Source organism: Anthonomus grandis, chromosome 3, assembly GCF_022605725.1.
Source record: "Anthonomus grandis grandis chromosome 3, icAntGran1.3, whole genome shotgun sequence".
NCBI lineage: Eukaryota > Metazoa > Arthropoda > Insecta > Coleoptera > Curculionidae > Anthonomus > Anthonomus grandis.
The window spans coordinates 26,773,894-26,785,974 of NC_065548.1; the positions used below are offsets into that span (position 1 = coordinate 26,773,894).

The window sequence follows — 12,081 nt, forward strand, 5'->3', positions numbered from 1 at the left end:
TACTAGATACAGGGTGTGCCATTTAAAAAAATTGCGCAAAATTGAAATGAAAATATAATTATTTAAGTAACGATTTTGATCACCCTGTATGAAAAAATTAATTTCGGAATTTCAAAAAATAAAATAAAATTAATATTAAATATTAAAAATTAGGTTAAAATTTAAGTTAAAAAACATTCTTTAAATATTAATAACAAGGCAACGTCGCAGTTTAGGGAAAAACAATTTTAGGATTAAAGAGAAAGTCAAATGAGACATCCATTTCGGAAAAATAATATAGGCGGTTCCATTTAAAAAAAAAAATCAAATTATGTACAACGTTTTTCTGGGACATTCTGTATATTGCAAGAAAACAATAAGACTAAAGTTGACGCGATTCTTATAAATACTTTAAATTTTCTTTTATCTGGAGAACACACAGGCTAATATAGTGCTACATTTCCTTAAATATACATTTATTTAAAAAAAATCTCCTATATTACACAAATAAAAAACACTTTTTTAACGTATAACCATAAAACTGTAAGATAAGCTGCGCTCGCGATAACCACAGTCCCCCGACTTAAAATCCCACGTCCTTGATACGATAAAGCATAAATAATTCTTTATAAAATCATTGAAACAAAAACTGACAAAGAATATTAAACGTTACAGGAAAAAGGAAACGACCACAACATGTATTATACGTTTAATAGATTGATCTTGATAAATGTTTAGCTGGTTTACAAGCTTTTGCGTGTGTGATAAATCGTTTAGTTAATTTACGATTTAAATATAGTGGTATATAATTTTGATATTATATCTGTGATATTGGCTTATACAATAAGAGTTTTTAGTGAAAATTAAAAGTTAATTAATAAGTTGTATGTGTAAGTGTGTAAGGGTGATTTGTAAGTTTTTTGTCGTCAATTTTAAAGAAATAGATGTGTTCTTAAAACTATTTTAAAAAATGAAGATACAAAAATATTAGAAAAGAAACTAAACTGCTAACAATAGCTTTTGTTTGTTTTTTTAGAGGTTTATTAAACATTCACATAAAAAAATATCTCCAAAAATAGTATGGTTTAAGTTTACAATATTTTTATTCTTAGCTATGCCTCAAAGCTCAAGAAAAAAATACTTATTTATTATGGTGTGTACGTTCTAAATAAAAATGTGCCATGAATACAAAAGGCAAAGTAATTTTTTAATCATTCAAATAGATTAATTAATATGAGATTTTAGTATTTTCGATAGATTGCCAGTTTATAATTGGTAAATTTCTGTAAGAAATATTTACAAAAAAACCGTACCCTATATTGTATAGATCAACTTAGCTGGTTTAAATAAACTTACCTTGATATAAAGTTTTCTTAGCTTGGCCGTTCAGATACCAACTTATCTGCTATAAAAATGATAAGGTTTGAGAAAACTCGATTTCTTTACCAGTTTTAAAAAAGAAAAATAAAGTTTCAATCAATTTTTCTTTCATTGGCCTTTACACTATATAGAAATGTTGTATACAAGAGATGTTTATAAAAGCCCCTCCTTAAAGACTTCTTAATATTTGATAGAAGGAATAAGGTGGAACATTATATCGATATAAAAAGCAAAAGTAACAAATTATTTTAGGAGGTTGAAAGGAATTTAGACTTGAATGCAAGCTTTAAAAAGTTTTTACAAGTAGAATTTAAGATTTTTTTTAGTTTTTTTTTTATTTGCATGATTTTACCAAAAACTATTTGAAAAAATTAATGAGAGGGAAAATAAAGATTTACTTTCTATTTTTATCTTTTCATTGTGCTAAATAAAGGCATTCTACTTTTATCAGATGCTTAGCATTGCAGAAAAAACCAAAAGACTTACCACGCATTTAGACGTCTTTATTTTAATTTGGCTCGTGTAAAACAAACCAAACCAAATACTAACGTGATAAATATAATTTAGGCTTTCGTTTTATTAAATTAGATTAAATAAATATATATTTGAAATAAAATTCAATTCAGTTTAATTTATTTATTGGGGCAAAAAAGTATACAAGGTGTCCAACAATCAACGTCACAAGCTATAACTTTTTTATTAAATTAAAATATTTCACAATAGAAAATAGCAGGTTTCTCTTTAAATTCAATTTAGTTATTATACAATATTTTAACATCATATTAATCTGTTTTACAAAACGTAGATCTATTATTTAATTAAATGCTCAAATTGAGCATGATCAGATTCCACGAAAGCTTCATAGCGCCGAAAGATCTCTCTTGTGTAAGCTGCAGAAATCATGGGAGTAGTAATTGTTCGACAGGTTTTACGCATTTGATTTTTAAGCTCTTCAAGATTATTGAATGGTCGTTGATAAACAATATCCTTTCAAAAATCTCAGACAAAAAATCCATTGAGGTCATATCTGGAGAGCGGGCTGGCCACCTAATATGACCTCTATTTCCAATTCACCTTTAAGAAAATCTATTGTCTTAATATTCCGTAATAATTTGAGCATCATGGGGTGGAGCGCCATCTTTCTACCAAATCATTAAATTGCGTTCTAAAATAGGCTTGTCTTCTAATAGTTCACATAGTGCTACCAATATGTGTGAGGACCAATAAAATGTCCATTTAATACATCGATGCACACATTTATTCCAACTATAGTTTCAAAGCGAATTTTCATTATACATCGGGAATTATTTTCAGACCAATCTTAGTCCAACAGATTTGTGAGAAAACTTACTAACCTTTGTTAGTCCTAGTTTAACCTTTGAGTCCTTGTACAGGTGGATTTTAAAAGTGTGATGTTGGTGTTGTCGAAGAATTCGCTGAATGGTACCTCTTGCAATATTACATTTTCTTGCGATAGTGCCAATAAATACTTGTGGATTTACTGCAACATAAGCCAACACAGATATAATATTTTACTCATTTCTTGCTGCCATTTGATGATAGGAATGTTTTAAATTTGGATAAAGATGATCCGGTGCGCATTTTTTTCTCCACTCTTAAAAACGACTTATACCGGGTGGTGCGTCACCGAGCGGAACAGGAAATCCCATGTAAATTTTAAGGGGGTCAATTATTGGCTTATCTGTACATTTTACAAATAAAATGTAAGATAACTTTTAGAAGAGACCGTTTTGGCAAACCCTCGTGCAAAGTTTCAAAAAATTTTAATGAGCGAATCTTGAATTATAATAACAAGAAATGTTTTTTGTTACATGTTAACAAGAAGTGTGGAAAAATAAAACAAAATAAAATAAAATACAATAGAATACAAAGAATAAAATACAAAGAATTACATAAAAACATCAATTAATCAAATGTTCAAACAACCCCCCATTAACAGCTAAGCAATATCCTAACCGGTCACAAAATTCATTTCTAACGTTAATATTGGGAAATTTTATTACATTCTAACGAAATAACGGTTTGTAACTGGTTTAGATTCTCAAATTTTACATTTTTATAAATGACACTTATTAAATGACCCCACAAAAAGAAGTCATTCGGTAAAAGATCAGGTGACCTGGATGGCCAAAGTATCCGGTACCGTGGACCAATAATATTGCCGTTAAAAGCATTCTCCAAGCACTCTCTAACCATACGGGCATTATGGGCCGGGCAACCATCTATTTGGTACCAGATCATTTGATCTTCCTGAACAACTTCTTCCAAGGCGGGTCCAATTTGATTTTGAAATAAGTCCAAATAGGTTTCAGCTGTTAGGTTATAGTCCTATATATAATAATATTAATAATATTATGGTGTCCGATAATTCCCACGAATACATTTGTTTTTTCGGGATATTGTGTCCGAGTATGAACAAAGCGATGTTCATTTTCTTGGCTCCAATACCGGCAATTCTGAACATTTGGTTTTTCGAATTTATACGAATAATATTTGTATTTTTTTAAAGTGTGCAAAACCGTTGTATGATGCTTATTTGCCTCTTGCCCAAGAACCCTTGTTTTCCTCCACACTCAGTAGAATATTAAGATCTCTGTTCTCTCTTTCTTTGGTTCTATTTTCGATATCCTGAGTTGAACATTTACAATTATTTATTACGGTTCCTTTGGACTCGAACTTATTGACAATACCTTTAATAGTTGAAATGGACAGAATGGGCTTGGTGGGGAAATAAACTGAAAACATTTCAGATACTGCTCTAAAATTATTTCCCGCATAATGCTACTTAATTATAGCTAATTTTTCGTCGATTGAATAATTCATACTTGTTTTCAAATATCGATTGTCACTGATTTATTACCGCTTTTCCTAAAGTCAGTGACAATATTCATTTTACTGGCGCCCGTTTGGTTTTACCTGAACCGAAAATTTTCTAATTTTGCAATTACATTTAATTGAATAATTCAAGATTCGCTTATTAAAATTTTTTGAAACTTTGCACAAGGGTTTGCTAGATTGGTCTCTAAAAAAGTTATTTTATATTTTTTCGATAAAATGTACAGGGAAGCCAATAATTGACCCCCTTAAAATGTACATGGGTTTTCCTATGTTCCGCTCGACGACGCACCACCCGGTATAAGGGTGTAGGACGATTAGGAAAATGTTCTCGATGAACCATTTTTGCTTTGCGACAATTTGTTCTACACTGTCCATAATTAGAAAGCATACAACATATTCAATTTGAGGTAAAAAGTTGCGGCATTATACAAGACAATAGCAAAAAGATCTCGGGATTGTGCTGGCCACTGTAAAACACGAACATTATTTTCCCGAAACCACTGTTGAACAACTTGTGAAGAATGTTTTGGATCGTTGTCCTGTTGAAAAATAAAACGCAATGGCATTTCCCATTCTGCATACGGAAGCATAACATTCTGCATGATATCCCTATAAAAAAATCGGTCCATCGTATCATTAATAAAGTGCATAGGGCCTAGCCCATTCCATGAAAAACAACCCCATAAAAATACATTACCTTTACCATGCTTAATTGTAGGTGTTACGTATTTAGGATTAAACCTTGTATTGATTGGTCACCTCACACGCCTCATTCCATCAGAATTGAATATTTTGTAGCGCGTTTCATCACTGAATAGAACTTATTTCCAGTCATTGACGGTCCAGTTTAAATGCCGGCGTGCAAATGCCAACCTTGCTGCTCTATTTCTTATTGAAACTTACGGCTTTTTAGCTGAACGTCTACTAAATAACTTTGCGTCTACTAACCTTCTGTGTACTGTTCGTATACAAACCGTAATTTCTGGAATTTCGGCAATAATTCGAGGTGCGGAGCAAGGATCGTTTTGGGAAATCCTTTTGATGCGTCTGTCAGTCATTACTGATGTTTTCCTTGGCCTTCCCGATTTTGGTAACTTCTCTAAATGTCCCCTCTCATTATACGATAATATTATTTTGGACACAGTGTACCGGGGTAACTCAAACTGTCTTGAAATATCGGCTTGTTTGTTACCTTCCATGAATCCATTCACAACTCTTTGCTTCAAGTCTTTTGAAATTGGAATTCCTCTCGGCATGATTAATCTTACACAGAAATGTTCAAAAAAACATAAAAATCACCTTACATAATTATTTTATCCCTTTACTTATGCTAAAACCCTTCTTTTGAACAAATTATTTGAATGTTGCTTTACTTTTGACGCGTTACTATGAAGCATTTAAACTTAAACGTCAAAATAAAATCATTTGTTTTGATTGCAAAAATTTTTGTTGACATTGATAATCATAGCCTACTTTGTAGTTTTAAAACTTAGTGGATTTGTATTCATTATCATGCACTCATAATTTTAAAATCGATATTTGCAAATATTTCTGGAAGTGTTGCTCTACTTTTGTCCGATAGTTGTCCGATGTATATAGCAGAATTTATAAAACTAAAATGTGAATGACTTATACACAAAGGCAACAAAACTGAATATAAAAAATAATAGAATATTAAAACGGATATTGTCAATTTAAAGAATGCATGTATTTGGCCATAAAAAAATCTAGCATTTAAAAATAACTTATAACTAAATATTTCATACTGAAGACCAAATTAAATTATTTGTTTACAGCTTCAAAAATACGTTATGCTGCTGATAATTTTTAATTAAAGTCAAAATACTCTTGTTCTTTTTAACTAGTTTGAATAACATTAATAAAATAATAATTACTTGTTTTCTAAGAACTTTAACAAAGGCATGAGTGAACTAGTAAAAAATCAATAAAAGATATTCTGTGCCTTACGTTGATGTTAACAAATGATTTTTTGAAGTCAAATTTTATTAATAATTTTACAAGCATTCTGAACATTAGAAAAAAAAAATTGGGTGCCAATTTCGAAAAAAATTGGAGTAATTTTAAGGGGATGAATTTGTCGGGGGTAGTTTTTTTAAGTGATTTTGGGTAGCGGTCCAATAATTATTAAAAATATGTTTTTTAAAAAATTGCTTTATTTATAAATAAAAAAATTATAGCATGTGACGTTGATTGTGACATCCTGTATAGTAACACCTTCAATGAAAACAAGTCAATAAACAATTTCAAATAATCTAAATACTATTTAAAATCTAAGAGTTTTACATATAAAATAAATCTAGCAATACTACCCTTAAATCCATTAAAACATATCATTCTTCGGTATAGAATTATATTAAAGACCTTTTTATCCTGAAGTAAAATCATTAGTCTTTAAACACAGGTTGGCAAGGTATTTAAAAACTTAGTATAGTACCACCAAGAAGCTTTTACCGCTGGTAAAGTAATCGTGAGTGTCGGAATAAGTCACAAACCTAAAAAGATTTTCCTAAAAGATTTTTGGGACTTACAGTAATCTCTGTAACACATACGCAACCTTTAAACAATAACCAATTAAGTAGATTTTACATCATTAAGGAGCGGATACGGATACCCTGAGTACTGTATCCAGACTAAGATGCAGGAAGTTCACACATGTTGACACATGCCTGTTGGGTAGTAGCAGCAGTTTGATGAGTAGCAGCATCACCAAGGGAAAAAGTTATGTGTTAAATTTTTGATTCATTTAAGCATACTTTATTAGAGCGATCCCAGTTTTCAAAGAGACCGATGACTTCTGTGTGCTAACATAGATATTTGAAGTTTTTTAATCTAAAATTAGGAAATCATTTGCCTACAAGTAATGGCTGGCGTAAAAATAATAGCTAAGCAAGTCACTACCATATACCGGAAATAAAATAAGGCTAAGGACAGATCCCAGAGGAACCCCGTTGAAACACAGAAATGTTAGATCTACAACACTAAAAGTAGATAAACTGTCTTCTATCATTTAAATAGAATTACAGGAGCTTAATAATTTTATGATCAAAGTTATAGAATTTGAACTTATGAAGTAAAATATTGTGCTCTTCAAATGCCTCATACCATTTCGTACAACTAAGCGACTTCAGTGATGGTAAAATGTTCGTTTCTAAAATAATGTTACCTTACCTCAAATATTCAATTTGGCCGATAATTAGAATAAGGAAAATGAGGCGGTAGTGTTCAATATCTTCATCCCAAAAGTAAAGCGAGGACCGCAATTTAGAGGCATTTAGAGGCTAAAGGTTTATTTATTTATTTATTTATTTCACGGTATCCACCAATTTCACAAAAATAAAATAACACAAAAGATACTAATATTAATACAACTTAAGCTAGATAATAGTAAGACATTAATAAATCAATGTTACAAATTAATTTAAAGAAATTTGTTAAAGTAACGAGTCACTAACTAATTTAGGAGAACTCCTAAAGCTGCTAAAAGAAACGTGCAAGTCAAGACTATACCTATCGAAAGAACGTTGCATTCTAGTTATAGGATTATGCTGTCCATAAGAACTACTATCAAAATCTATATAGAAGAGTTTTTTCAGTCTAGTCAATTTTTGCGCCCGAAAATTCAACCTATTTAAAAGATAATCACAATCAGTCATGCCAGATATTAATTTAAAAATAAAACACAAGTCTGAATTATTACGCCTTAACTCAAGTGGGTCCAAAGAGAGAACTGACATGACCAACTTGTAATCAAGATGACCATTACCTAATGAAACCTTAACTTTAAAAGAACAATTTCTTAAGAATTTATTTTGGACTTTCTCAATATTTTCAATATGCGATTTTTAAAATGGAGACCATACGGAACTAGCATAACGGAACCAGAACGGACTAACGAACAGTACAGAACTGTATAGACAGAGCATGAGAAGTCTTGACTGAATCTAGTTATAAATCCTAGATTTCTATACGATTTCTGAACTAACTTTTCAGCATGAGATAAAAATGTCAACTTAGAATCAAAAATTACTCCGAGATCCGAAAAGAGTGGAACCTATACTATAATCAAACAATGTAAGATTGCGAATTTATTTCAAAGGTTATTGAATAACACTTCGAAACATTTAAATCTAAACCATTAAGGTTGCACCATTCATAGAGATTATGCAAGTCATCCTATAACAACTGACATTGAACATTAGAATCAATAGACAAAAACAATTTTAAATCATCAGCGAATAATAAAAATTCACAATTTCTTACAAATAATCCTATATCACTAACAAAGATTGTAAAAAGCAACGGACCCACATGTGACCCCTGAGGAACGGCAGATGGCACAGAAAAGCTGCTAGATAAGAAGTTATTAAGCTGTATACATTGCGATCTACCCCGTAGATAGTCCCTTAGCCAACAAATAACATTTGATCCAAAACCCAAAGCTTGGAGCTTTGCCAGTAGAAGCGCATGATTAACTCTGTCGAACGCCTGCAAAAAATCCGTATAAACAGAATCAACTTGTGAACCCTTACCAAAAGCATTAAACAGATAATCTTCATAAAATATTAAGTTAGTAACAGTGGATCGACCTTTTTGAAAACCATGTTGACTGTTAATAATAAGGCTTTTACATTGCCATGACAATTGCTTGGTTACAAGTGCATCCAAAAGTTTAGGCAAGGTTGACTGTATACAAACTCCCCGATAATTACTGACATCACTAGTATTACTAGACTTAAATATCGGCGTAATATACGAATTCTTCCAAAAAGAAGGAAATACTCCGGACTTTAAAGACAGATTGAATAAAGTGCAAATAGGCTTCGACAGAGTATAGTTCAGTTCAAAGATCTATTAGAATCTTTGATGTGCCACGAATAGTCCGTGTGCCGGTGTTGCTTGTATTGTCCCATGACATGCTCGTTTAAATCGCAAATTTTTATGTGGAAAGAGTCATAAAGTAATATTCTAAGCGATATTTAATTATTCCATTAAATAAATAAATGTTTTAAGCATTTTTTTAAGAATATATACATTTTATTAATAAAATTTGACTATATGCGCCCACGTACTATTTTGTTACACGTCTGACCTCAGTCACAGCCACTCAACCGTGAAAAGTTGCACAGGTCCGGCCTTAAAATGTATTTTTATTTAAAACTTTATTATTCGGGATTTTTGGGTTTAGTTTTATTAAGTTAGAAATTGAAGATAGTTGATAGCAAGATAATATTTAATTTAACTATAAGATTTAAGTACGTAAAAAGAGTTTAATCAAAAATTTTAATTTAATAAGTTTAGTTTTTAGCGCCATCAGTGGGGTGTTTATAACAAGTGATAGGTAAAGAGAGAATAGGTGGTACGAATTACTTAGGCCCATTTATTCTGTGGATTAAGGCATTAAAGATTTACTTTTTGACACAAAAGGGTAAAATGTTTTGGTTTCCATCCGTCTTCAAATTTTATATATTTCCTTTTTTTTGGTATTGAGATTTATTTTTACTTGGCGGTGATTATTAATGGGGATTTTGGCTGCCATATTCAATGTCCTCTATTATTGTTTTTTTTTTAATTAATACATATTATGATATATTATTATAATAATTTACTCATTAAAACCCCCATCTCTATATTTAGTACCAACTTCTTTTGATAAAAAGTAATTATGTAGTCAGAAAATTGGAAGTATATTTTTTAAAATAAACTTTTACATTAAAAATCATCTAGCTGTCTATATCTTATGCGTGTAAAAGACAAAGATTTTACTTATAAAAAAAATACACACTTTACATCCTGAATGTAATATTTATTAATTTGTTTGCCTCATATTTAGTTATTGTGCATATTAGGAGAGATTAAATGAAAATTAACAAAAATAAATGCTTATACTAAAAATAAAAATCTTATACAAAACACTACATTTATAAGTATACTCGATCCTAAATACTTTTATAAATTTTACATCAACCTTTTGAATCTGGCCCAAAGAGTTAATACAATTTTCTAAATTCTGGTTTTTTGCTTTTGTTCTTTAGCAGTTTTTTTCCAATAAGGAAGGAAATAGTTTCTCTGTTGCCACTATGGATTCCAACTTCATCTCGCACATCAGCATATGGATACTAAAGCATTACATTATATATACTTTATTGTGTCGCTGAAGGACAAACAGGAGCAATAAGCTGAAAAAAACAAAACTTTAAACTTGTTTAATTAATAAAAATATGGTTTTCTTACTATGGCAAAAAAGGGACTTTTTTCCAGAGAATGGAGGAAAAAGCAGTCTTTATTATATTACTGAACAACAAACAGGGGCAGTAAGCTGTAAAAAACAAAATTTTAGACTTGTTTTCTTAATAAAAACAGTGTTTTTCTTACCATAGCAAAAAAGGGGTTTTCCCAGAAAATGGTGAAGAAGCAGTCTTTATTGTGTCACTGAAGGACAAACAGGGGCAGTAAGCTGTAAAAAATTAAATTTTAGACTTGTTTTCTTAATAAAAACAGTGTTTTTCTTACCATAGCAAAAAAGGGGTTTTCCCAGAGAATGGTGAAAGAAGCAGTCTTTATTGTGTCACCGAAGGACAAACAGGAGCAGTAAGCTGTAAAAAACAGAATTTTAGACTTGTTTTCTTAATAAAAACAGTGTTTTTCTTACCATAACAAAAAAGGGTTTTTTCCCAGAGAATGGTGGAAGAAGCAGTCTTTATTGTATCACTGAAGAACAAACAGGGGCAGTAAGCTGTAAAAAACAAAATTTTAAACTTGTTTAATTAATAAAAATATGGTTTTCTTACTATGGCAAAAACGACTTTTTCCCAGAGAATGGAAATCATACATCAATCATAAATGTATCATACCATGTTTCTGATAAATAATATATGGATCTTTCTTTCTCCCAAAATTTTTCAATTTTCTTCAAATATTCTATACACCAGTAGACAATTCCATTACAGCAGCTCTTTTGTTAACCATCTTAAGCTTAAATCCAAGTTTTATCAGATGTCTCTGCAAGGTTGGGACTGAGAAATGTTTATCCCTTGCCGATAAGGTGTCCTTAATCATCTCATGGTCAGAACCTCATTGTTTTTGTATGTCGAATACACACACACCTTTCCTTAGCAATTTGGCAATATCCGTGTCTCTTTAATTGTCCTGCATCTTTCCTTTTTATTCTGTCTTTAATCCCTTTTTCTACAAGCATATTGTACTATAGGAAACCCCTGTTGCAAAGCACTACAATCATTTGTGAACTGAGGATTATTCCTTAGATTGTTATTGACATTTAGATGAGTTTGTTTGGCGTCTGTACTTAAACAATTACGTCTTAAAACTGCTTGATTTTGCCCTGTAGCTTCTACTTCCCTTGCTTCTTTTTGCTTCCTCAACACTGGAAAATGAACTATCAGAACTATGTAAGTCTAAATCACTGTCTAGATCACTATTATTGTTTTCCTCACAAATGTTATTGTCTTTCTTGTGCACCCACAGTCTCCACAAGCCTACACAAACACTTTCCTCTTCATTTGCCAAATTTGTCTGCCTATTTTCCCAGGGTCTAACATTTTAAGGTCTTTAGGTATAATACCAAAACAAATCCACAAACACAAATATAAAAAACACATTTCCTCACAGTAAGAATTACAAAAAATGTAAACGGATACAGGCCAAATTCTAAATTCTCAACATTCATAAACGTGTAAAAAGCAAAACCGGCAAAACTTATCAAATAATAATACCCTCACATGACCCTCCTCTCGACTATTAAAGGTGATAGACCCATCCAACAACTATTTTAAACGCGATAGACCCATCCTTAAAGATCTCTTTAAAAACACGACGAAAGTAATA

General features: G+C 31.0%; 1 protein-coding gene and 1 long non-coding RNA gene across 4 annotated transcripts in view; one reads left to right on the top strand and one right to left on the bottom strand.

Annotated features, from left to right (window-relative positions):
* The window catches only part of LOC126734605 (uncharacterized), a 159,601-nt gene that overhangs the window by 104,196 nt on the left and 43,324 nt on the right, over positions 1-12,081 (bottom strand). The gene's annotated exons all lie outside the window — the stretch shown is intronic.
* Positions 1-12,081, top strand: part of LOC126734603 (neutral ceramidase) — a 294,220-nt gene that overhangs the window by 12,105 nt on the left and 270,034 nt on the right. The window contains exon 1 of one of the 3 annotated variants that reach the window (XM_050438296.1): positions 872-890. The exons of the other annotated variants lie outside the window; for them this stretch is intronic. The gene's annotated coding sequence lies outside the window, so the exon portion shown is untranslated. Of the gene's footprint in view, positions 1-871; positions 891-12,081 lie in introns of those variants that run through there. 3 annotated transcript variants of the gene reach the window in all.